The sequence below is a fragment of the Tyto alba genome, unplaced genomic scaffold, assembly GCF_018691265.1.
Source record: "Tyto alba isolate M040663 unplaced genomic scaffold, T.alba_DEE_v4.0 Super-Scaffold_45, whole genome shotgun sequence".
Lineage (NCBI taxonomy): Eukaryota > Metazoa > Chordata > Aves > Strigiformes > Tytonidae > Tyto > Tyto alba.
Window position 1 is genome coordinate 8,703,881 of NW_024881321.1, and position 24,552 is coordinate 8,728,432.

Below are 24,552 nucleotides of genomic sequence, written 5' to 3' on the forward strand. Positions count from 1 at the left end.
ATCCAGTCTCTACATTGCTCTGAGGAGCATTTAAATGACATTAGATATTTACAAGTACAATGTCTTCCAGTTTGGGATAGCGGGGATTCTTCCTATCTTCAGTCCCTTCTCAGTTGCTCCTGAATACCTATGCAAGGGAGTATGACATGACTTCACAGACTTGGTCATTTTCCATGTGCAGGGGAACCCCGTCAGAAAGTTAAGGAAGTGAGAAATGCACAATGCTTCATCGCATAGAAGGCACCTGTTATATATTTGGTTGGGAGAGAGGAAAAGGCTAATTATTCCAAGGCACACAGTTGCCTAATTTCAGCCTGGTAACCAGCAACCAGTACAGAATAGTAGGAGGGTGACTGACTACAACATCAATCCAGCTGATACCTAGGAAAATAAAAGGAACTCTGGAAATGTGGACAATTTCCTCTTCTATGTCAGAACAAAGTTAAAACGAAGTGAAAACTGAAGGAGAAGGCTCAGATTTTGGACTGTGCAGGCAAGCAGGGAGAAAAAGGAAGACAGCCGTAATAGCAAAAAGGGAAGATGTGTTGTAGATACTATAACATATCCTCACAGACTGTTGAGCTCAGACATGCAAAATACATTGTCCAATTGCCTGTGTTTAAAACAAGCAAACAAAAAACACCACCAAACCCCCACATCTAATCTTTTCCTTCCTTAATAATCCAGGAACTTCAAGCTGTCTGCCCATATCAGTCAGGTTTCTATCCTTCTTCTATTACATCCTACTCAGTTGTGGGGGAAGAGAAGATAGGGTCATACTGCTGACAATTCTGCACTGCTATTGCAGACAATCCCTTTTTCTTGTCTGGCTAGTTAGTGGAGGTGTTAAGTTCCCTTTCTCCAGCAGGAAACAAGACAGACATGAAGCATACTTCTTGAAATGCCATGACTGTGATCGTGGACAACCGTAGCAGACGGCTTGATATAGACCATTTATCCTTGCTGATTTCTGATAAGGTCCCAGATAAAGCTGTATAAGAAGATCCAGGGTTGAGAAACCAACCAGATCTTGCTGTGATGGCTGGACACATGGACAGTAGAAGGACTAATAGCCCTGTGATTGATAGATTTGAGGAAAATAGTCATAGGGGTAAGAGACAATGGAATTGGAGATGTGCTAATGATAAAAGAGTAGAGAAATTATAGTCCCTTTGAGACAGGAACAAGGAACTGATAAATTGCTGAAGAAGGACAGGAAAAAGTTGACAGACCTTGGGAATGAAGAGACATATGATTTTATAGATATCCTCTGGGTGTGTATTATGCTGAGGGCAAATCAAGTATTCCTGGTTGAGGTTACACACATTTTAAGGAGCCAATGCATAATTTGGTTTGAATAAAAAGGACATATTCTGGGAAAAAGGTTGCATGACTAGCATATAATATAAAAGTAACTGTAATTGGGGTAGCTGCATGACTAAGGGCAAAGTGAGAACAAGCAAGGAAACTGCCAAGGCCCAGATCCAACAAAATATTTATGCTTTTAACTTTAGACTGCTAACATTAAATGGTAAAAGCTTTCACAGCAGGTAAGATCATAAATCATTTGTTCAGTCTAAGCCTAAGGCTGTTACATGTTAATCCAATGATTTTAAAAGTAAGGCTTATTGAACATATATATAAATTTTCAAAATTTAGTTAATAGTATCAAAGATATATAGGCTGAGGGAACTGTGCATATTCAGCCTGGAGAAGTGAGGGCTTTGGGGAGAGCTAACAGCAACCCTCCCTTACCTGTGAGGAAGTTAGCGAAGAGGATGGAGCCAGCTCTTCACAGCTGTGCATGGTGGGAGGACAAGAGAGAGTGGGAAGAAGTTGAAACATGAGAGGTTCAGCCTATATTGTCAGGAAAAGCTTTTTCATGATGGAGACAGTCAAGTGGGAAAACAGGTTGTCCTTCAAGACTCAACTAGGCAAAGTCCTGAGTAACTTGGTCTGATCTCAGAGCTGACCCTGCTTTGAGCAGGAGTTTGGAATAAATGGCTTCCTGAGGTCCCTTCCAAATTAAATTATCATATGATATTATGGTCCCATGAGAAGAGTTTCACCACTTCAGCAATTGCTGCTTCTTTTTACCTGGGAAAAATGTAATGTTATCTTTTTGATATCCCAGAAGTACGTGGCTATTTATCTTTATCCCTACTTAAGTGTGTGATTTCATGAGATACCCTATTTAATAATTTTTAGGACATGAAAGGACATAAAAGGAAGAGGGAAGTAAAGTGAGCCTGTATGTTCTGTAGTGCAGTAACTGCAGAAGTAAAGAAAGGTCAGAATGGATTAAAAAGTTAATAATATAGTACAATGAAGCTCCAGATTTATAAAATGTTCCACATTCATGTGAAGAACACACAAGACTGCAGAATTAAATGGCATGTACTGCAGTAATAGCAATACCAATGTAATCTCTCACCAAAAATGCAAACCTCTAAGATGCTGAAAATCAGAGACCCCTAAAAGGCCCTAGGTTAGTGATCAGGAATTCTCTGGACTACTTTCCTGCACATGACCATCTAAAATCCACCTAACCTGAACATTAAAAGAGCCAATATGAATTTTGCAAGTTGACAACCTGGATTTTATGTGGTATAAATTTCAAAAAACTTGGAAAGGAGCAACAAATTCAAACAATGATTGTGTCATGTCACCATGAGCACTAGCTGGTGCCATGAATAAAACATAGCCATTTCATACACATAATAACTGAAAAGTGGACATAAATGCTCTCAGTCAGCTATAGACCTACCAAGATGATTCTCTGATATTGATATTTTTTCTTCTGTATTGATGCATTTTAAGTTAAGTTAGTAAGTACTCTCAGAGTGTGCAACAGCTCTTTAGGAGCCATTAGAGCATATTGAACTAATGACCCATGGATAATCAAAATGTCTCATTCACTTAATGATGGATTCTTCATTCTGGTTCCTTTGAACTTATTACATTTGCTTTTCTTTTTGGTAATAAAGAGTGGGCATTAATTATGTTTCAAATACTATAAAAATCTCATTGAACACCTGCATTATAAAGTAAATATTCTTTTTATTTAATTTTGATTGTTTTAGAAGATTTTAATAAAATAGAGAACATTAGAGAACATTATTTTTCTTTTTTCCTTTTTTTTTTTTTTTTAAGAGAAAAAAATATTTCTTTGCCCTGCTATACTTCAGTATTAAATATTTAGTTGTAATCTATATCACAATTCAGTTCACCATCATCATTAATGAATTAACAATCTCATGTCCTGGATTCAAGGCCAAACAGGCCCTTGTCAAAGGAGATGTAAGAAAAACAGAGATGTTGCCTTCGAATATTGACTTTTAAATCTTTGTTCACTAGCAAGAATATTTAAGAAAGATTGCTGAATAGAGTGTTCAGCAGTATCGCTGGAACACCTGATAATCAACCAGACATCTACTCTTCTGCCATGCACTTTCTAAAACTAATTGACATCAGGTCTTCCTCCTGATCAGTCCTCTACAAAAAAGAAAAAAAGCCAAAAAAGCCATCAAAACCACAAACAAACAAAAAAAACTCAAAAACATTACCATTCAAAAGGGCTGAAGAAAAAAATTTTAAAAATACCAGGGACAAAGGTGGGATGAAATAAAGTTAACAGATGGGCAGTGGAATACTTATGACTATTTGCAGATTACATAAAAGATTTGTTGCAAAATCACAAAATCTGAATTTCAAATCCAGTGTGTTGCCCAAGCAACCAGCTCTCTGTGGCTAACAATTGAAACCTATGAATCTATGACTATGAAAAATAATGTTAAGTGATATCATCACACTTTTTATGTTAGTTTTTTTTTTCCCGTTGCTTCTTACTGCAAGAATGATAGAAGAAAAAAATAGTATATAAATAAGACATTTTAGGGCCATTACTTCTGAATCTGAATATTAAAAGTGGCTACGTCAAACAGTAGTAGCACAATGAAGACCAGACAGAACAGCTCTGGTTCTGACTCCTGTAACTTCTTCCTTTACCTTCCCTTACTTCACTACAGTCAGTGTCTGTTATAGTCAAAATCTTTATGGGTAAAGAATAGGCACAATTTATATACATATAAAACCAAGAACTTATTTTTAGTATAATTGAAATCTTAACAGTCTAATCTTTATTAGTCTCGATTTAATTGTAATAGAAAAAGAAAGAATAATAATGTAATTAAAATTGCTGTACACACACTTTGTTTCTATCCCTTTTTCTGGTGTTATGCTCACTCTTACCCTGCTCCTTGGGATCTTAGGGTCAGTGTTTTATTTCTTGGAGGATGTGTGGGGATGTTGTTATGGTCAGTTTTCAGCATCTGGAGTCCTTCACTGGGAGGAATATGATGTTTATGTTGATGATTTCTTCTTCACTCCAGGGTTCAGTTAGGGTAATTTTTATGTTCACTAACTTGCTTTTACACATCTGCTGTTTTTTTCTGGTCTACAACTCCACATTACATCCAAATTTACTATATGTGGTACTCTTTACGTACGGATAGACAGTACTACTTCTCATTTTTAATCCCTAAAACCAGTTTTTCCCAGATCTGCATTTCTGTAACTGACCATGGGTGAGTTGTTTGTAACTGTGGGGTCTGAAGCACCATCCTGTGACCCGTCTCTTACCACCTCATACCCATCCCTACACCACATCCTGTGCCCCCACTTCTCAAGCCCTCTGCTGTTGTACCAGGTCTGTACTTCCCTACCATACCTTTGTACCATAAATATTTCATTCTGGATAGAACGACTGCTTTTTTTTCTGCTCTCTGTATAAAACAATGGTTCCACCGCACACAGACAACAAAAAATAAAACAAATTAGCTGCAGACACCTAGTCAGTTAGAAAAACTGCTATGACAGCTAAACCAACTGCATAAAGCTGCAGACAGGACAAGACAAATTCATGCAGAGCAAGTGTGACAAACCTCAGTCCTGAGGCTGTGCAAACACTGCGTAAAGCTTATGGCCCATCACTAGCAATGACAATGCCTTATTACAGGGCTGCACACTTGTGTATTTTGCTGAACATATACTGTGGTATAAGTTAAAAGATGCTTGCTCAAGGCTCCCAGGCCCCTGAAATATCAAAACACAAAGGTCCAAGTTAAAGATGGAATGAAAAGTCTGAACTCTGAATTTCGTGACTTTTGCAAACTTGATTCAGACCTTATCTCTGCCTATTAATATCAGGGTTTATTAAGTAACAGCTAATGGTGGGAAAAGTAATAAAGGTACTGTGCAGTGCATATTCAGTAATCTATTAGTTTTGCAAAATAAACCTTTATTCTTGAGTTTTAAGATGCTTTAAATTTTAAGGGGCTGTCTATACTACTACATTACTACTACATTTCATAATTATAATAAACATTTCCTGGTAAATAAATAAGTAATAAATATTCTTTCTCCCACCCCCCACTAAGCACATATGATTAAGTTCCTGGATGACACCATGAACTCTTATGCTTCCTTGTATTAACTCCATATTTCAGATGGGAGGTAATCCCATTTTATAATGGGAGATGACTAGTTGTGATGACTCTTTGCAGATTTTTTTTCAACAAAGAGTCCTCGATCTTGCTACCCCTACAGCACAGTTGTTGGTCTTAAAATCATGCTACAAAGCCCATCTGTTTATCCAGCCTTTCTCCAATGAGGTTGTATAAAAGAAGACCCATAAGAACTTGACTGTGTCAAATGAATGTGCTTTCCTCAATATCTGAAGTACCTCTTATTCTTCTCCCTTTTTCCTCAAGGGACAAATGCAGGGATGCTGTGATATCTGGGGTAGCTTACGTTGTTTTCTAAATAAATTTGCAAAGCGTTGTAAAATCAGTTCAGATTGCTTATTTTCTTAACAAAAAAAAAAAAAAAAAAAAGGCAAGTTTAGCTTTTGTATTGTTAAATTTCTGATCTTTATCACTGAATCAATATTTATTTCAGTATTTCTGCTAAAAATTATCAAAATTCCCCACTGAACAACGATCCATTTCAATGGAAACAGAAAGAGTACCTTTCTTCTTACAAAAGTTGCTTGCCTTCTTTCAGCACTGTTAAAATACTCATTTTATCCAAGGAAGTTTCTAAGCATGATTCTCTTCACTAATAGTTGTGAAAAAGCAGAAACCTCAGTTCCAGTCCAGATCCAAAATCATGTGTGTGTGCTATACTAACCAGCTATTAGAGGAGGAATATCATTCTTAGTACCATGCAAAACAGAATTTTCAAAAGGTGGAGATAAGAACATAACCCTCAGGATCAGCATCCTTGTATCCCAACTGAATATAAACACCTGCATCAATTTTTATTTCAGTTCTTATAGGCTGCTAGTTATTATATTAAACATGAAGATTTACTGCATGGGTCCCAAATTCCTGCAGATAGAAGATAAGAAGTCAAACATATTCCTGTGGAGATCATTTGGATGCTGCTAAATTGTGATAAAATTGTTTTATTGGGGTACTTAAGCTCTTGATTTTTTTAACATAAGACATCAAAAAATTTTAAATAGGATTATGCGTGAATAATACTGTAGTTAATGGGAATTATGTTGCAAAAAACTGGATTTTCTCTTTCCTTCATGTAGGGAGAGTGGAAAGTTCCACACTTCTGTGTTTGGGGATCCATGTTTTCTTGAAAATGAGCTTCAATGCAACTCTAAATTTCCACACAAATAATTGTTCTTCCTGAAACTTGAAAAATGATGGTACTGTTCCCTTACCCATCCTCCCTAAATGAAAATTACTAGGTTCTTTGCCTAAAAGAAAGACCTAGTAACTTATTTATTTCAGCCAAGTTATTTTAGAAATCAGGGTTTCAAAGGAGAAACATTTTAACTGAAAAAAAGCACACAGATTTCCTACAAAAAGATTTCTATTTGCCAGCTGTACAGGCTACTACAACAAGTGTCTAAACCTGAAAAAAATAAAATATTGTACTGCATTTGAGAGCTTTTATACTGTGATTGTAAAATATCTGGGAGGCTTGCCAGACTCAGTCAAAAGAAGAACACAGCATTTTCTCATCACTAATAACAATGACCTGAAGTCACGTTGAAGATTGTAAGGTCAATTTCCCTCTTAAATCGAAAAAAGAAAATAAGAGAACAGATGTGGGTAGTTGCTTCTGTATTTATAAATTGCATGACAGCTGGGTTAGGCTATATAATCTCCAGTTTCTATGCTTTTAGGGTGTTTTTATTGAATCATTCATACTAATCAGATAAAAGTGTTAAGGTGCATTTTTAAGGTATTATACAACATAGATGAAATAGATGATTTCATAGCGTACATTTAAAACTGACCATTTTTCTTCATTAAATATGTTCAGATAAGTTTACCAGGTGGAATGCACATTTCCAGGAGAATTTTCTGGGTTTGAATGATCAGTTCTGAATTTACACAGCATACAGGCATGTGATGATAAAGTTGGTACATTTTAAACAAAACTATAAGTTACACAAAATGTTAATAAAAACTACCTACTAGCAGATATTTATTTGTTTTTGTTTTGTTTGTTTTTTGTTTTTTTTTTTTTTTTTGCTTTGGTTTGGTTTGGGTTTTTTTTTGTTTTTTTTTTTTTTTTTGTTTTGTTTTTTTTTTGTTCACAATTAGAGCAGCTGTATCTGTGTAACCAACATCCTAATAACATTTATTCCATCATTTTAGCTGCATATAATTCTAGAAATAGGAATTTTTACGCATACAGGAATTCTCACTCTGCCTTATTTTATATATTAAATTTACCATTTTATCAGATACATCATTTCTTGTTCCTGACTCATTATGTCTATGAGCTGAAACATGATTTGCAAAGGCTACACACCAATATTTTTGGCTACTATTTCTTTACATTATAATGTCAACCATCTGCTTGTAGATGACAGCATCTAGGCAACTCTTTCCTTTAAAGCCCAGAATTTTATTTGTAATGCCTTATTGGGTGAAGCCTGTAAACCACATTCCATCTCTTTATACTGTGCAATTAACTTCATCTAACCTACACATTTTAACGTTAGACATAGTAATCTACTGAGCCTAGATCTATGAGAAGAAAAAGGAACCTCATGCGGGTAGTTTATCTGAAACATCTTAAATGTCTATCACAGAATGAAATAAATCTTTGACAATGCCTTGTCTCCTTGACATAAGAAGAGACTAGGTGAACAGTTAGACTTAAAGGATTAACTTCTAACACTTACACTGGAGTACCAAGCAAGATCTTAGATGAGAGGTCTCAGTTAACTAAGACTGAGGGCTAGGCTGTTTTCTAATCTTCAACAAGCACAGCCAAGCATTTGATCCATAGCTGTTTCTCTAACTTATGTCATGTATACATCAATTATTTCAGAAAAATGTTTTGGTGAATACAGTAAAAAACTTTTAATATTTACCAAACAACAATGGACGAAGAGTCTGGTGACTGTTCAGGGGGGGCAAAGAGAAAAATAAGGGAAGTAGAATGAATCATTTTTAGCATACAGTATTCTCTCCCCTGTGAGTTTTAGGAAAATCGGTGAGATATGTTAAAGCAGCCCTCGGGCAGCTTAAACTTGTGCAGTCAGCCTTTACATAGCAGACTGTCCTAAGTCCTTCTAACCTTGGCAATTTTACAAGGGACACATTTACATGTAGGTGACCTGCTTCTGAATGACAACTGAAATGCGTAGAATTTAGACAAGAAAATATATACATATAAATATGTTGGGTTTGTTTTGTTTTGTTTTGTTTTGTTTTTTTTTCACAGTACTCCACACAATATAGTACTCATCTTTTATAAGGTCCATTTCAGTAATGAGTGCTTCTTTGTTATAGACAGTGAAAGGAAAGGTCTCCCATGCCTCAGAGAGCTCAAAGTTCCCAGGTGCAGCACCATGAACACAGAGCCCTTGAGCCCACCAAGGGTGAAAACTTTGCTCCCTTACTCCACCTCAGCAGCTGCAGCCTCTGTGGGAGGTGGAGGTCAGTGAGACATTCTTGGGTCTCTTGGTAAGGCCAGCAGTGGCATTTCCTCCTACTGCAGCCCCATCAGCTTCCCAACTGCGCTGCGTCGGCTCAGTATTCCTATTAAGGCCTCTGGGCACTACAGTAAATAGTGAGCATTAAGGGATATAACATGCTGCAAAGTCTCACAGTGTTCATGCGTCACTAATTACCATAATGAGAAACTTGCGGCACATCAGCCAAGAAGAATTTGCATTGATTGTTTTTTCCCCGTTCTCCAGCTAGAATAGGAAGAATTCCCAGGACTCTGCACTTGACCTTGAGGGCTTCTTCTCCTCTGTGAAGATATTCCTTGCAGGTGCATGTAAGGTGGATGAATAAACAGGAATTTAAACCCAGAAATGCCTAGTCTCCTAATAGGCCTTCCAACTGCATTTACGTATAAATTCTAGTTGTGACTACCAGAGAAAGAAATGTTGAAATTTCATCTGATCTCAGTTGGCACAGGCACATTTAATAGCAACTGCTGTCACTCTGCCTCTAATTCACTCTGCCCCTAATTCACCATAAGGCCCTGCTGCACGTGAGCTATAGATTTTAGACACTTCTGTTGATTACAAATAGTGACTCATGAAACCTGGATTCCTACTTCACTAATGCAGGGTTATTATTAGAATTACCTGAGGATTAAATGTTCCTGAAGTACCACTATTAGCTAGAATGAACAGGGTGTTTTGTTGAAACTTGTCTTCTCTGCTGAACCTGTTTACTGAAGACAAAACAACAAAAGTTTCTGGAGCACAAGATATTACACTGAGAGGCCTCCAGTGTCATTGATTCCTATCCTCTGCTCTAACATGCATTTCCTGCATCCTATAATACCATTCAAAAATGTATTAAGCTCTACTTTAAAGCTACTTAAGTTGTTTCCCTCTGTTACTCTTATTGGAAGGCAGTTCCAGACAGGTGGAAGGTGGCTAGACAGTTGTATTGATCCCTAAATTCCCTGGAAATTCTATTTACAAAATGTTAAACATTTCGTTAAGGATTTCCAAGTGACTGTTTCTGATTGCTCTATACATAATAATTGTTCTGCTGATGATAATCCTCTGTGTGTTTCATTTATAATAATCCATTTTATTTTCATTGTAATAATAGCATATTGCCATTTCATGCAGCTGTTAGATGCACTTTATGAGTGTTCCACTGTTTTTTTAACATAATTGACTCAGTCCTTTGAGTTGCCAAGCACCTTATCTCTGATTTCAGTAAAACAGCCCTAAGCATTACCCTAAGGTAAGCACTGTATCCAAGGGCCTTGTTTCAGGTAGGCAGGCTTCTTTTTTTGTCATGCGTTTGAAGTGCTCTGTCCCTATGCATGGATGATTAATACAAAGTTCTCAGTATAGCATTTCTAAGATCATGATGTGTTTGCTTTTACTGTATCTATTGTTAACAATTATAGCACACTTTTTTAAAGTTTTACCCTTAACTATGAAGGCCACATTCTGGTTTCAGTTATCTGAGTTTAAATCTGGATTAAAGTGAAAAATAAATTACTCTGCAATTTGTTTCTGTTTAAAGAAAAGTAAAATTTAGCCCTGATTTTTTTAAAGAGCCTGAATATAAGAGGAAAACTAAATATCATGTATGTTAGTAGTTTGTTCACTTCCTGTAGTCACACTTGCCGTCATGACTTACTTGATTTTGCTCATCAGCTCTGGAGTGTGGTTATGATGACCATATGTAATCAACAGAAATCTCCATGGCAGCATCCCTATGGAATTAAGTTCTTACTGCTCCGTTGCATCTTAGCTTTAAGGATCAAAACTGATTCAGCATTTGGTCTGGCCTCATGTTTGAAGGAAGCAATACTCGTACACACCTCAAAATTTTTAAGAGAAAACAGAAGTTAAGAATGCTATTTGGAAACAACTAAACCTACATATCAAACTCCTGTGCAGGTACATTCTGCATCTCACTGGTGTATAGAATACCTGACGATTTTGTCTGTTCCCTTTCTATATCTCTCTGACACTGCTACCATTATGCATTATTAAGTGAAAACCTGACCCCTTTGAAGTTAATGGAAAAAAGCCTTACAACTTTTAATATGGGTTACTATCTTTCAGTAAGGTTACTGCATGGATCGAATCTTTGTGCTACCAGCAAGCACCGTCCCTTGACTTGAAAAGGACTCTGCAATCATGTAGATGTTCATGTTATTATATCCTGATGAAGGATGTGAACATTTGACTTTAAAAACAGTCTTAAAAAAATAATGGCTAGTAATATATCTCATTGGACTGCTGTGAGATCATTTGTACAGTGCAAATTAATATTTGTACTATGAAGCATCTTAGGATCTTTGAATGAAAGATTATGTATTTAAACACAAAATATTAAAATTAATATCTGCATGATTTTTTTTAAGGAAAAAAAAAGGTGAGAAATTCAGTTTAATTAGTCAACTAATAAAAAAATTAAAAATGCTTAACAATCTACAATTTACATTTCTCAGTGGAAACCAATACTATGTTTAGATTATAGTCAGAATAATACTATTAGTAGAATGACTGACTCAAATTAATCATGACTGAAAATATGATTACCATAAGGGATCATGCTGCTATCATATACTTCACATACCTTTCCTTTTATCTTCTTATTACAGCACTGAATTTCTCCCTCTGTGAAGGGGGTATACAGGATTTTCAGTTTCCAGTGTCTTAAAACTGACAGTTTGATATTATAATACACATATTGCTAATGATGGGCCTCAAATTAATTTTATTTATACAAAGAAGAGACTAAAGACAAGGACAACTCTTTTTAATAATATTATTTACAAGGTGCTAATGTGCAATTTGTTACTTGTCAAAATAGTGGGAATTACATTCTCATTCCATGTTAAATATAATTAACTAATACTTTCCAAAGGATATGCAGGCAGAAGAGGTACCTCATATTTTTAGCTTTGTTGCAAATTTCATTATCTGCCTTCATTGTTCTCTCTCTCAGAATGCAAAAGTTGAAATTATGTCTCCAGAATGCTCAAAATAAATCCATTATAAAGAAGGTGGGTTTCCTTGTCTTTAAGGGTATTCATGTTCTGTGTATGTATATATCCATAAAGATCTTCTAAAGGAAATAATTGTGAATGAGATTATGTACAATTAATTATTACATACATTTTCATCCGGGATTAAAAAAAAAAAAAAACAAGAACTTTCTATTACCTGTATCTTTCAAAACACTTTTCTTCCTAAACAAATTATGCATAATACATTATAGATATATTTCTTTTGGCTAACTAAATAAGTTTATGGCTTATTTAGGTGGGAAGATGGGACATTGTAATGCATTCATTTTATGGTCTTGCTTAATTGGAAGGGGCTCTACAACCCTATTGTAAAAATAAGCCCTACCCCAAAGAGTTTACAATAAAATTACAAGATATGAAATCTGCATTAAATAAAAAGTAGAAAAAGAAGGATTAGAGAACAGCCTGATGGCATGCTACATTTTCTAGTACAGAAAAGTTGTGGGTATGATTTATAGCAAACCAGACTATATCTACTCTTCTAACTGCATCCACCCCAGGGAGGGATGCTTGGCAGCCAGCCTCAGTAGTCTCCTCTAGGGTAGATTAGCTGTATTTGCATGAGCACTTCTTGGCTTTAGATCATTTCTGGGCCTTGTATAGCTTATATAAGGTTCCATTTGCAAATAGGTATATGTGTATATATATATAATATATATTTTTATATATTTTTGTCAATCTGTATGTGTGTGTGTGTCTGTGTGTAAGTATGTGTGCATATGTATTATTGATGGGAGGGTTGAGCAAAGGAATTTAAATTAGTGTGCCTGAAATAATGAGACAATTGTGTTGTAGCCCATCTGAAAGGTTTTTTATAGTATGAAAATGTGGTCATATGTCACATATCTTGAGGGGGTGATCAAGGACATAGGGGAGTGTAGGAAGGTCCCCAACCTGGTAGATAATCATGAAGGACTGCTCAGGGCGGGGGAAGAAAAATCCCTCTCACCTGTAATGCCTATTGAGAGCATTTGTTGTAGTGTGCAATCCACTGAACCATGTTTGCATTTAATTTAGGAGGGACGTTCTCGGGTCAGAAGAGAACTAACATCTATAAAGCATGGGCAGTCGGTACACTAAGACCAAAACTAAGCCAGAGAGATAAATTACTTGATACTCAAATAACACTAATGAGCTCCAAGAAACTCACAGAAATTAGGTATTTCTATAAGGATCTACCAATACTATAAATACCAATACTGTAAATATATAAAAAAATCAAGTTCCTTTTTAAAATATGTGTAGAATTCACCTCACCCAGATTCAAATGTCTAATAATCTAATCTATTTTTTGTGTTTTTATAATTTTAAAACCTGAGTTAACAATCTATCTTGACTACAGAGTTTCTCTCGAGATTCTTTCACTTTCTCCAGAGAGAAAAATTGTCTCTGGAGAAGTCTGCTTTGCTATACTAACTATAGAGAAACCTAAGGCAACGCTAGTCATCATTATTAAGTAGTTCATTTTATGTATTTATAGATGTTTGGGTACATAAGTGAGATGATTATGGGCTACAACTCTCACTTTTGCTTCTCTTTACACCTCAGATGTACATTCTCCTTACATCATGAAAATTGCAGTTCATAACAATGGCAGTTGTTTCAGAAAAACGAAATAAAACAAAATGAAAAAAAAAAAAAACAAACAAACAAACAACCCCTCCCCCCAAACCTTCCACCCCCCAAATAAAAACAAAATCAAGAGGTAAGGCAGCAGTCACAGAAGGAAATAGGGGAGAGGGTTCATATCGCTTTTGTCCAGGCAATACAGATCCTACCTGTTAGGTATGTACCTTCCAGATTACAAGGCATGTGGAGATGCAAAACAAGAAAGTGAACCCACCACATCAGCTGCTGAGATATGGCCAATATTTAGCCAAGATTACAAGAATCATGGGGGAAGGAAATGAGGCAATCTGATATTGCACTTTAAAGGCCAGAGCAGAGATGTGAGAGACGGTAATTATAAAACCTGATCATGGAGGTTTTATTCATTTTACATTAGATCTCAATGGATTGAATGCTGTAGCAGTCCAGGGTAAAGAAGCTAAAAGCTAGGCTTGTCCTCACAGTGTCTGGGATGATAGAAATAAGAATGAATGCCTAGCTTTCTTCTCCCTTACTTCTGGTCTCATGATGTTTCTACTCTTGAGTAGAGGTTTAATGGCAAAGGACCCTCATCACCCAGCTCCTCCTGTTCTGAGATGTAGGGTTAAGGGTCCTCTAGACTAGCATGACAGAGGAATTACTTCTTGGAAGAGTGACTTAACCATTAGGATACAGTACAAAAGTATCTACATCTGTGACTGCTGTGATCTGTGCCAGACTAAATGTTAGTCATAAATCTTGGTCAAAAGTATATGCCAGCTATTCAGCACAACCAAGATGGTGAATTTCCTTGGCATAAGTAGTAACAGGATATTAAATAAATAAATAAATAAAATCATTATCTTAAATGGAGAAAACTTCAGTGTGTGTCATCCTGCCATTTTTTGAGACTGATACATCTCAGTTCTGCCTAGTTTTTCTTCTAGATTCCTCAATACTTTTAGATTTTACTTTCAGTTTCTTTGTGCCTCACTTTGCTATGTTTTCTCTCTCTCAAGAATAATTTTCTTTCCCTGGAAAAGTAAAATAATTCACATTTGTAAACTGTTCAGACACCCATGTAGTGTAGCCCAAACAAGAACCTTGATAAAAAGGTTAAAAACTAAATTAAATTATATTTCCTATACTCCTCTCCCTCCATTTATGAAAGCAGAGAGTATAATAAGAACTAGCAGACAGAGCTTTCTCAAAAACCTCTTACTGACTAAAATAACGAGGAGGTTGTTTGATCATACTAGAAATATTACTCAAATAATTCTTTCAAGGTCAGATTCTGGCAAGTGACGGTTTCCATTTGATACACAATGTACTGTGTTCAAGTTGCTGTGGAACTACCCCAGGGCTTGCTGGGTCATTGCATGTAACTTTTCAAACCATTTTGTCTACATTTTATATACTTTTGTTGCTTCTTTGTTCCAGCCCTACCTGTGTTTCTTCTAATTCTTCATTTCAATTTCTGTTGGCCAAGTCTCATTCCAAGTAAGTTCATTGTGCTTAAAGGTACATATGTTAACACCAGTTTAAAATACACTGGAGAGACTCAAAGCCACACGTGTTTTGTATAGGATACACTCTACAAACAAAGACAGACAGAAGAGTATATCTTTTATAATTAAGATTCCAAAGGGTGTATCAAAAATGTATGTTAAAGGATACAAAACATATCTATCAAATAAAATAAAGACGAAAATTTTCTGTTTTCAAGTAGTCTGTATATACTGACACACAGTGATACTCTGGAGTGAAAATCATCTGCATTTACAAGTTTAAAGGACAGCTGAAAAGCTTTTATATGCTATCACTCAATATTTTACTCTTATGTCCTAATATGGGAGAAACCTTGTAATGGAAAAGCTACTTTGTGTTAATTGGTGGAAGCTAGAAAAAAATCGCATAGTTTTATATCCCTGTCTTCTACTTTTTCAGGAAAATAATATTTTCATGACATAAAAGCATCCAGCTTTCACCATACTTTTCACAAATTTCTCCGTTACATCCCACAAGCTGAATTTCTCACATATGATGACATTGCTATCACAAAAACACTGTATGACACTAAAATACAATTGCTGACACATTAGCAGTTTTCTACCACTCAACTGCTATTTATTTTACCATTTAAAAGCTCATGTTCAAAAAATAAGAAGGCATTGGCACCCCCACATAGGGACATAACTCTAACCTTAATGAGATATAATCCCTTTACAGCTGTTATTGTTTTAATCTTCTGTAAAGAAATTCCAGTTAAATTGACTGCTGTCCAGGTCCTCTCTCTTTGACAATGGCCAAGGATGATAATATCCAGGAGTCCTAATGCACTGACACTGCTGAGGCATGATGTGCTGCTGAATGTGGGGCATCACAAAGCTAAAGTGGGAGCAAAGGCCATGGATTAGAATGAATTAAGCAAACATGGATTAAGAAAGATCAATGAACAGGGACACGGTCTCATCAGGCTCTGTTTAGATAATCTGCTTGCTCCGACTAACATTTTCTTCCAATGTTATAACTGAAGAAAATGTACTTGAAGCTCACTCTTGTCAGCTCCTGAGAAACTGTCAGTAAATCACGCAGACAAGATAGTACCCTGAAATGTAAAACACTCTGCCAAGGACTGATAGTGACCCTGATCCCCAGATACCAAGTACTGTGACTGAAAAGACATGTCTGCAATCCCAGATGATGAAACTATCAGGTCAGTTGCTCTGGCTCAGTCATTGTATTACTGAGGAAGGACAGAGAGAAGTAACAAATAATACTGTAGTAAACTGTGTAAAAGGGTAACAGGAAAAATCAGAAGGGCATTCTCCAACATTGTGTATTACTAGTGATGACAGAAATGTTGGCAGAAGAGACCTGTCATTTCAGAGAAAATAGCCTGTAGAGAAATATAATCCTACCAACTGATCAGAGAAAATTCTCAGGGTCACAAAAGCTGTGGGAGAAAGTTGAAATGAGTGAAGTTCCCATAAGTGACACGGTGAGTAGGGACATGAAAAGTGTGAGCAGAAATATTAGGACATTTACCAACTAAGAGAAGTCTCATAAAGAACTGGAACTGTCAGTCAGTAGAAAAAACAATGTCCTGACTCATGTTCATAAGGTCAAAGTTGTTGGAAAAATAACAAGGAAGTCTTACCAAATCTCCCACACTGAGATTTATTTTGTATTGTTGTATACTCCACTAGCTTGGAACGTTAAAAAACATAAAAGAAAATATAGTAGACATCATGCGATAGGAACCACCTCAGAAGTGATGGCATATGTGCTGAACACATCTTGCCCTGTAAAACCTCGTAAGATATCAGATCCTAATCTCAACCCACTTTTGCTTCCTTAAGTGACACCTAGAGAATGACTGTTCTGTAGAATTTAGAAATAGAAGACAAGTTGCTTTTTTCTCTGTCACTGCAGGACTCTTCTTAGTGGTACATTTTAACTGATTTGCCACACTAGCTATATCACAAAGGTGCTAAAGAGTTTTACAGATAAACCAGTAAGATTTTTGTTTAAGTAACAGCATACAGCCAGAAACACTACTAATAAAATTAGGAGAAGTGCTGATTTCTCACAAAGTAACTGATGGAAAAAATACTTACTTTCCTGTCAGGGAAGAAGATCTTAGAAACTGCAAAAGGTAACAAAATACATTTAACTTCCAGTCTTCTGTTCACGATTCCATAGGACAGGGATGATTCCAGCACACAAATGAACTGCAGGATATATGAAGATGATATTAAAATCAGAAAACAATGTCAAAACAATCCTTTATTCACATAATGAATAAAGGACTGAATTTGTCCCTTATAGCATGTCAGAAAAGGAAGTGACTTGCTTATCTCTAAAAACTCACCCATTCTAAAAAGAACAAATAATGTAATGATTCATGTTTGCTTCACATTCAGCTTGCTTTTGTATTTTTCCAGGAAAAAAAAAAAAAAAAAAAAAAGAAAAAAAGAAAACCAACCCAAAACCCAACCCCAAACTTAGTAAATGGGTTTTGTTTTCTTGTTTTTCCATGTTTTGGTAACCAGTGAAAGAAACGAGAAATTACTAAATTGGTTCTGGATCTGAATACAGTCCAATGTAAACACTTACATAAAATAGCAGATCGAATAAAGACCAGGATTCTTCTGTCCCAGCATCCTTCCTTCGACAGACATGAGTATGGGGTACAGGCATGCCTATAGTGACCCTTTCTCCTGGCATGCTCTTGCAGCAGTAAGAGTCTGAGGGACTTCCTGAGACAAAGGCTCCAGACTTCTGTGTTCAATAGAGAAGATGGTCCTGTCCTCAGTCCTTTTAAGAATATAATTACACTTTTGGCTTCTGCAACATCTTGTGGCAATGTGTTTCACAATTTAATTACAGGCGTGATATGACAAAGTACTTCCTTTGTTTATTTCAAAACTGCTGCCTGAAACTTGTGTCGAGTGCTCTCTAGATTTTGCATTGCGAGAAATAATGAACAGTTAAACAGTTTACCATACATACGTGATAAGGAGAAAATTATCATCCTTCAAACAACTTGAGCTAGATGGTTTCTCATTAGGATCACTTAGAACAGAATACACTGAAAAAAATGCATAAATATACAAAAACTCTATTTGTGTGAAAATCACAGTATCCTGAAAGGAGAGAGGGAGAGAAATTATAGCAGTTATTTGTTCAAAGTTTGTTTGTTTGTTTGTTTGTTTTAATATTGACTAAGGAAGCCTTGCTTTTAACCATTTCACAAGTGGATTTTAAATTATCTAGCCCTGGGAATGTTCTAAGATATATGAATTTTTAAAGGGTATTCTGTTAATGTAAGGGTAGAATGATTCCTGGAAGTACAAAGTTCATAATGTATATGATTACAAACTCCTTTTACAATCTGTGTACTGCCTTATTCACTCCCTGATATTTAAGGGCACTTACTGAGGGAATGTAAGTGTTATTACAGTGAGTGACATACCATATGGCAAGCAAGATCAGCTGCAGCTTTTGTACACTGTTGTAATTTTTCCCCTTGTACTACAGTTTTACATGATGCAATGTTTTTCTGTGATTGTTCAACATTCTACCATTTAAGCCTGCCATATTATAAAATGTCATTTTAGGGGGTTGCAGCTGAACCTGCTCACCATAAGCCTGCATTTATTTCACAGATGTCTATCACACTGTCGTCCCACAGGTGCAGTCAAACTTTAAAATTTTCCTGTGCCTCAGCTTCTAATGTAAGAAAAATATATTATGCAAGAGAGGAAATGGCAGCCAAAAAAGTAAATGCTGCTAAATGTCACTTTACAATACAACATGGGCATGCAAATGCAAGTAACCTTATAGGGTGATAATATTTGCACTCTTGGTAAAATGTGATGTGCAAATGATAGTGTAAGGGTCAGGCCCTGAAAAGTAAAGGGCCTCTCCAGGGTAAAAGTAAGAAATACAAGTTGGGGGGGCAGGAGTTTCCACTAGTATGGGAGAAAATTTATTTTTTCTGTGCTTCTGCTCATTTGTCATGAATGAAAATTTTCCAAAACTGAATTAATGTGGAGGTTATTTTCTATCTTAAGTGGAGTAACAACTGGTTTAAATCATAGAATAGAATCATATAATCCTTTAGGTTGGAAAAGGCCTTCGAACTTTAAGATCAAGTCCAGCTGTTAATCTAGCACTGCCAAGTCCACCACTAAAGCATGTCCCTAAACTCCACACCTACACATATTTTAAATACTTCCAGGAATGGTGACTCAACCACTTCCCTGGGCAGTCTGTTCCAGTGCTTGACTACCCACTCAGTGAAGAATTTTTCCAAATATCCAATCCAAACCCCACCCCACACCCCAGTTCAACTTGAGGCCATTTCTTCCTGTCCTATCAGTTGTTACTTGGCAGAAGCGACCGACACCTACCTCGTTACAACCTCCTTTCAGGTAGCTGTAGAGAGAGATAAGGTCTTTGCTCAGCCTCCTTTTCTCCCGACTAAGCAACCCCAGCTCCCTCAGCTGTCCCTCATAAGACTTGTGCTCTAGATCCTTCACCAGCTTCGTTGCCCTTCTCTGGACACGCTCCAGCACCTCAATGTCTTTCTTGCAGTGAGGGGCCCAAAACTGAACATGGTATTCAAGGTGCTGCCTCACCAGTGTGAGATTGTACAGAGGGACAATCATTTCCCTAGTCCTGCTTGCCACACCATTTCTGATACAAGCCAGGATGCTGTTGGTCTTCTTGGCCACCTGGGCACATATTCAGCTGGCTGTCGACCAACATCCCCAGGTCCTTTTCCACCAGGCAGCTTCTCAGCTACTCTTGCCCAAGCCTGTAGCATTGCATGGGGTTGTTGCGACCCAAGTGCAGGTCAGCGTAGCCCCATTGATCCATTCTCAAAGAGTGTTAGAAAAATATGCAATATGGAATGTATTGCTAAAAAAAAAATAAAAATTAAAAAAAGGAAGAAAAGAAGTTAAATAATATTGTAACATGTAAGTGTAAATACACATTTAAGGAAAAAGTGGGTTTCTATGTTCCTGCAAGGTTCATACAACTACGAAGGATGCTCTCATCTCTCTTTGCTTCATTTCACTTTGCTTCACCTCACCCTTCCTCTTTCCTCTTTCCTCTTTTCACCTCAAAATGCCATGTCTTTTTTCTATCTGTAGGTCATCATCAAAGTTGTGATCTAGGATTCCACTTCAAGGTCAAACTCTTCTGCATATCTACATGAACGATCCATTTAATTCAGCTAGGCTCCTAACATACATAGAAACACTGGGAAGAAGACAATGGAAAAGTAACTATAGAAAAACCTGTTGAGCAGGAAGTGCCACTGGTCAAAAAAAAAAGAGATTTTCAAATCTCAGTTTGAGTTTTAGATCTCCATTAGAAAACTAGTTTTATTTATGCACCAATGAGAATATCTGTAAATAAAACAACTAACAAATTCTTCAAGAACAAATTATTAAAAACCACTTTTCTGAATTAGAACTGGGTTTTTTTAATAAAATTATATTCAGCGTGCAACAGTAAATATAGATTCACAACCAGTGCTATTTCTCTGCTCAGACAAGACATTTTGGGTTTGACATTTTAGAAATTAAAGACTGGGTAGATGTGAAAATAGCAAAAGATACATTAAAATGTAATGGAAAGGACAAAATCAAAATGCAACTAAACTTTTAATTAAATAAATCACCATAATTTGTTCATAATTTTGGAGTACATGTCAATATAATTCAATACATACAATCCTATATTCTGAGATCATATTGGTTTTGGTGCCAGCAGAGTTACAATAAAATTAGTGCCTTGTTCATTGTTAAATTAATTGAGATTAGAAATGGCCTAATACTTTTGGTAAATTCTTCTCTCATCAGTCATTCTAAAATTGTAACAAGAAAACATGGATGTATTGCAGCCAAAATAATAGAAAACACTGATATTGTTTTATAACTGCAGTTGAAGCTAGTGTTTTATATTGAAGCCTTTGCTACTTTCTTTACCTTGCTTGTTTATCAGAATTGGAAGACAGGGTAGCCTGTTATCAGAAAGCACTGCAACAAAGATAGTTAAAAACCCTTCTACCTCACTAATATGTCTATTTCATATCCTATTTAATCTACTCTAAGATCTCATTTACCAGATATTTTCTGACTGTACTTGGTTAATAACTAGCAAACAGCACTGAAATATGTGCTTAAAACACATATCTTCTTTTTTTTTTTTTTTTTTTTTTTTGCAAACAACAAATATGATTATTAGAATCTTTCTTGGTAATAGAGAGGTTTCTCTAGTTAATTAAACACAATAAATTCCACTGATGTCAAACAAACACCTTAAGGTCTAATTTTTTTTTCCACTTGGAAATCTGAAAGTCTGTTAAAGAAAAGGTTTTTAGAGAAAATAGTCTTTAGTTAGAATTCCATTAATTTTGTACAGTTATTGTCACTTCCTTCTTTTACAAGATTTTATATTAATTTCCTGTTGAAGGATCTGCATTTAAATAACAGCAGCTGTCAAGATTTATGGCTTAAGATATTGGCACAAATATAATAGACAGGTACTGAAAAGTCTATTACAATTGAATGAGGTTGGATAAAAATTGTACTTTCCTCTTAAAGGTTTTAGTTCTACTGGTAAGCTTACTTGTTATTTATAAAGAAAACAGAAACAATTTATCTTTACAAGCTTCACTCTCAAATTTATAATGCAAGCTGCAGATATTGTCCCAGCTGAGACAGAACAGGGTAATTCTTTTTGTTCACTCTGATTTTGCGATTCAGTGAAACTTAGAGAAGTTGGGAAACAAGGAAAAAGAGAGCTATAGAACAAAAAAAAAGTAAATGCGACTCTAAAGAAAATGAAGTCTTAAAAAGAAAGTGATGACAGCAGGCTATTTTAAAAAAAATACACTGTGATATGCCAGAAAACCAGAAAACCGGTATTTTTCATTTTGTTTCAATGTTTTGAAAATTAGTTTGATTTTTTCTAGATCACCATTGATAAACAGATCTCATAATGTTGTAATCTCTACTGAAAATTAGTGATATCCAAAATATAATTTTCCTACTAAATTTCTATTGATGAACAGTTTCTTAAATCTATATTTGCCCTTCATCCAGATTTTAAGGAGCAATTTACTTTTAGATGAAATTAGTGTTTTCTTAGTATTCACTGAATTGCCAAAACTATTTTGAAGTTAAAAAACCTTTTATTTTTATAGTTTGTGTTTGTTACATGAAATAATGCAAACTGCAAAAAGTTTAAACTAATATATTTTAACAATTAATATGACTGAGCTATAAAAATAACCATGTTAGTGGAAAGACCAAATAGTTCTGCCATGTAGCCTTATAAAGTACAGAGTATAATAGATATACATTTTGCACAGAATAAAAGTATTGCAATAGCTGAAAATAACTAGCAATAAAAAATTCAGTAACATAATATATTTATACCACAGCATTTAAGTAAGTGGTCAGGAAACATCTCACCTAACTGTAGAGGTCTACAAAGTATCTGCATATTTACTAGTCACTTTCAGATTTTTTTATATCCAATGGAGATCAATAGGCAGTAGAGGATGGAATTTATGTGACCAACTATAAACATCTACTTATGTACTTATGATTATATGAATTACAGACTGAGCATCTGCTTAACACAGAGGTAAAGATAAATTAAAAGAAACATCCCTGAGTACTATTTTCTTTACCTTATATGGCTCAGTTGACTAGTTATCCGCTACAATAAATTCAGATGGTGGTTAATTTAAAGGGATTATAATTGAAAGTACCTATTCCATTTTTTGTGACAACAGAAATCAAATTGTCCTATACAGATTTTGGCTACAGAGAAAATCTTTGTCATACAACAGTTAATTACTAAGAAATATACAATCACAGCAGGTGGTGTCTCAATATACAGTCATTTTCAATGTCAGGTTAAACCTATGCTTTATGGGAAAATTCACATAAGAATATCTAGATTATATTATGACTTGCTGGTAATGCCAAGTACTTTTGGAAAGTTACTTCTCTCTACATTTGCAATAAAAGCTTGATTGTGATAGGTAACATACAGAATTTGATACACAACATGTCATATCCAGCTATGGTCATTTAACAATTATTTGTGAAAAATTTCATTCCTCAGTGTATCAGAGAGTTTAGTCAGTTTAGAATGGGAAGTTTAATGAAGACTATCTTCCAACTGTAATTATGACAGACACAGTAAATGGTAACACTTAAACACAGATAAAAATGTTACATTACTAAAAAATGTAGTGTTGTCTTTTCTGATAAGCAGTGGGAAGAGTAAGGTGAAACAGGTGAAAGAGTAAAAGCAGAAAAAAATATCAATAAATATGATACAAAACAAATATGGTAAAGGAATAGAATAAACTAATTCAAACAAGGTATTGGTAGATGTGGGGAAGACTTCATTGTATAAAAAATATTGCTAATCATTGAGAAAACTAACTAAATTAAGTAGTTGAACACCTAACAGCTATGTATGACAAATACTCATATGGAATCATCTATGGAGTCATACAACTTCCCTTAGAAAATCATCTGGGGATAAGTTCCTACACAGTGAGAGGATATGCATGGCCAAAGGAAAGGAAAAGCTTCTGCTCATCTTTTTCAACTACAGACAATCATCAATAACTCTTGGGGCTTATAAAGGAAAAAATCTTAAAAGGTACAAGAAAAAAAGTCAAATATCTACCACTGATGTGATAAAACCTAACAAAGACATTAAATACCAGACAGATTATTTTTGTGGACTTATATTAGTACAACAATACAATTAAAAACTGTTTTAAATTAGGAATTCCTTATAAAAACAGGAAAAATGTTTTTATCATCTAGAACTCTTTTTAATAGCAGCTCTAAAAATAAATAGGAAAGACATTTAAGCAAGCTGAAATATTAGTAAGTTAATGGTAATTTTTTATATTTTGTATCACAAAAGAAAATAACTGAAACACTATTCTTTAAAAAGTACTTTGTATCATGTGTGTAGTTTCTGTTTAACAATTGTATTTGTTCATGTACAATGTTTATGTGTAGGACTTCAAACATAGCTCATAAATTCTCATGTTCAACTATCATGATTGATCTTGCCATTGCCTCCAGTTGTAGAAATCCCAATAATTTGTACTCAAGTGTTTGCTTCTAGTTAGCCTAGTAAATTTGTTCTGCCTCTGAAAAGATCAAGCTATTACAATTTTATGTCTCTAAAAAGAGCTACTTATTTGCTGTGAAAAGATGCTACTTACTTGCTGTGAAAAGATTAAGGAACTTGTTACTCCATCTGTAACAGTATATAGATTCTACAGCAAAGAAATCTAACAAATCTGGGGAAACTGGCTGTTCGGTCAAACAGCTGAGTGAGTGA

At 35.4% G+C, this 24,552-nt stretch overlaps 1 long non-coding RNA gene across 5 annotated transcripts in view; it reads right to left on the reverse strand.

The window, feature by feature from the left end:
• The window catches only part of LOC116961820, a 76,716-nt gene that overhangs the window by 18,754 nt on the left and 33,410 nt on the right, over positions 1–24,552 (reverse strand). For 3 of the 5 annotated variants that reach the window (XR_004407169.2, XR_004407167.2, XR_004407166.2), the window contains exons 4-5: positions 17,767–17,967; positions 17,268–17,381 (exon numbers count right to left, since the gene is read on the reverse strand). This is a non-coding gene — a long non-coding RNA (uncharacterized LOC116961820). Of the gene's footprint in view, positions 1–15,597; positions 16,036–17,267; positions 17,382–17,766; positions 17,968–24,552 lie in introns of those variants that run through there. The other 2 variants (XR_004407168.2, XR_004407165.2) reach the window with 2 other exon arrangements.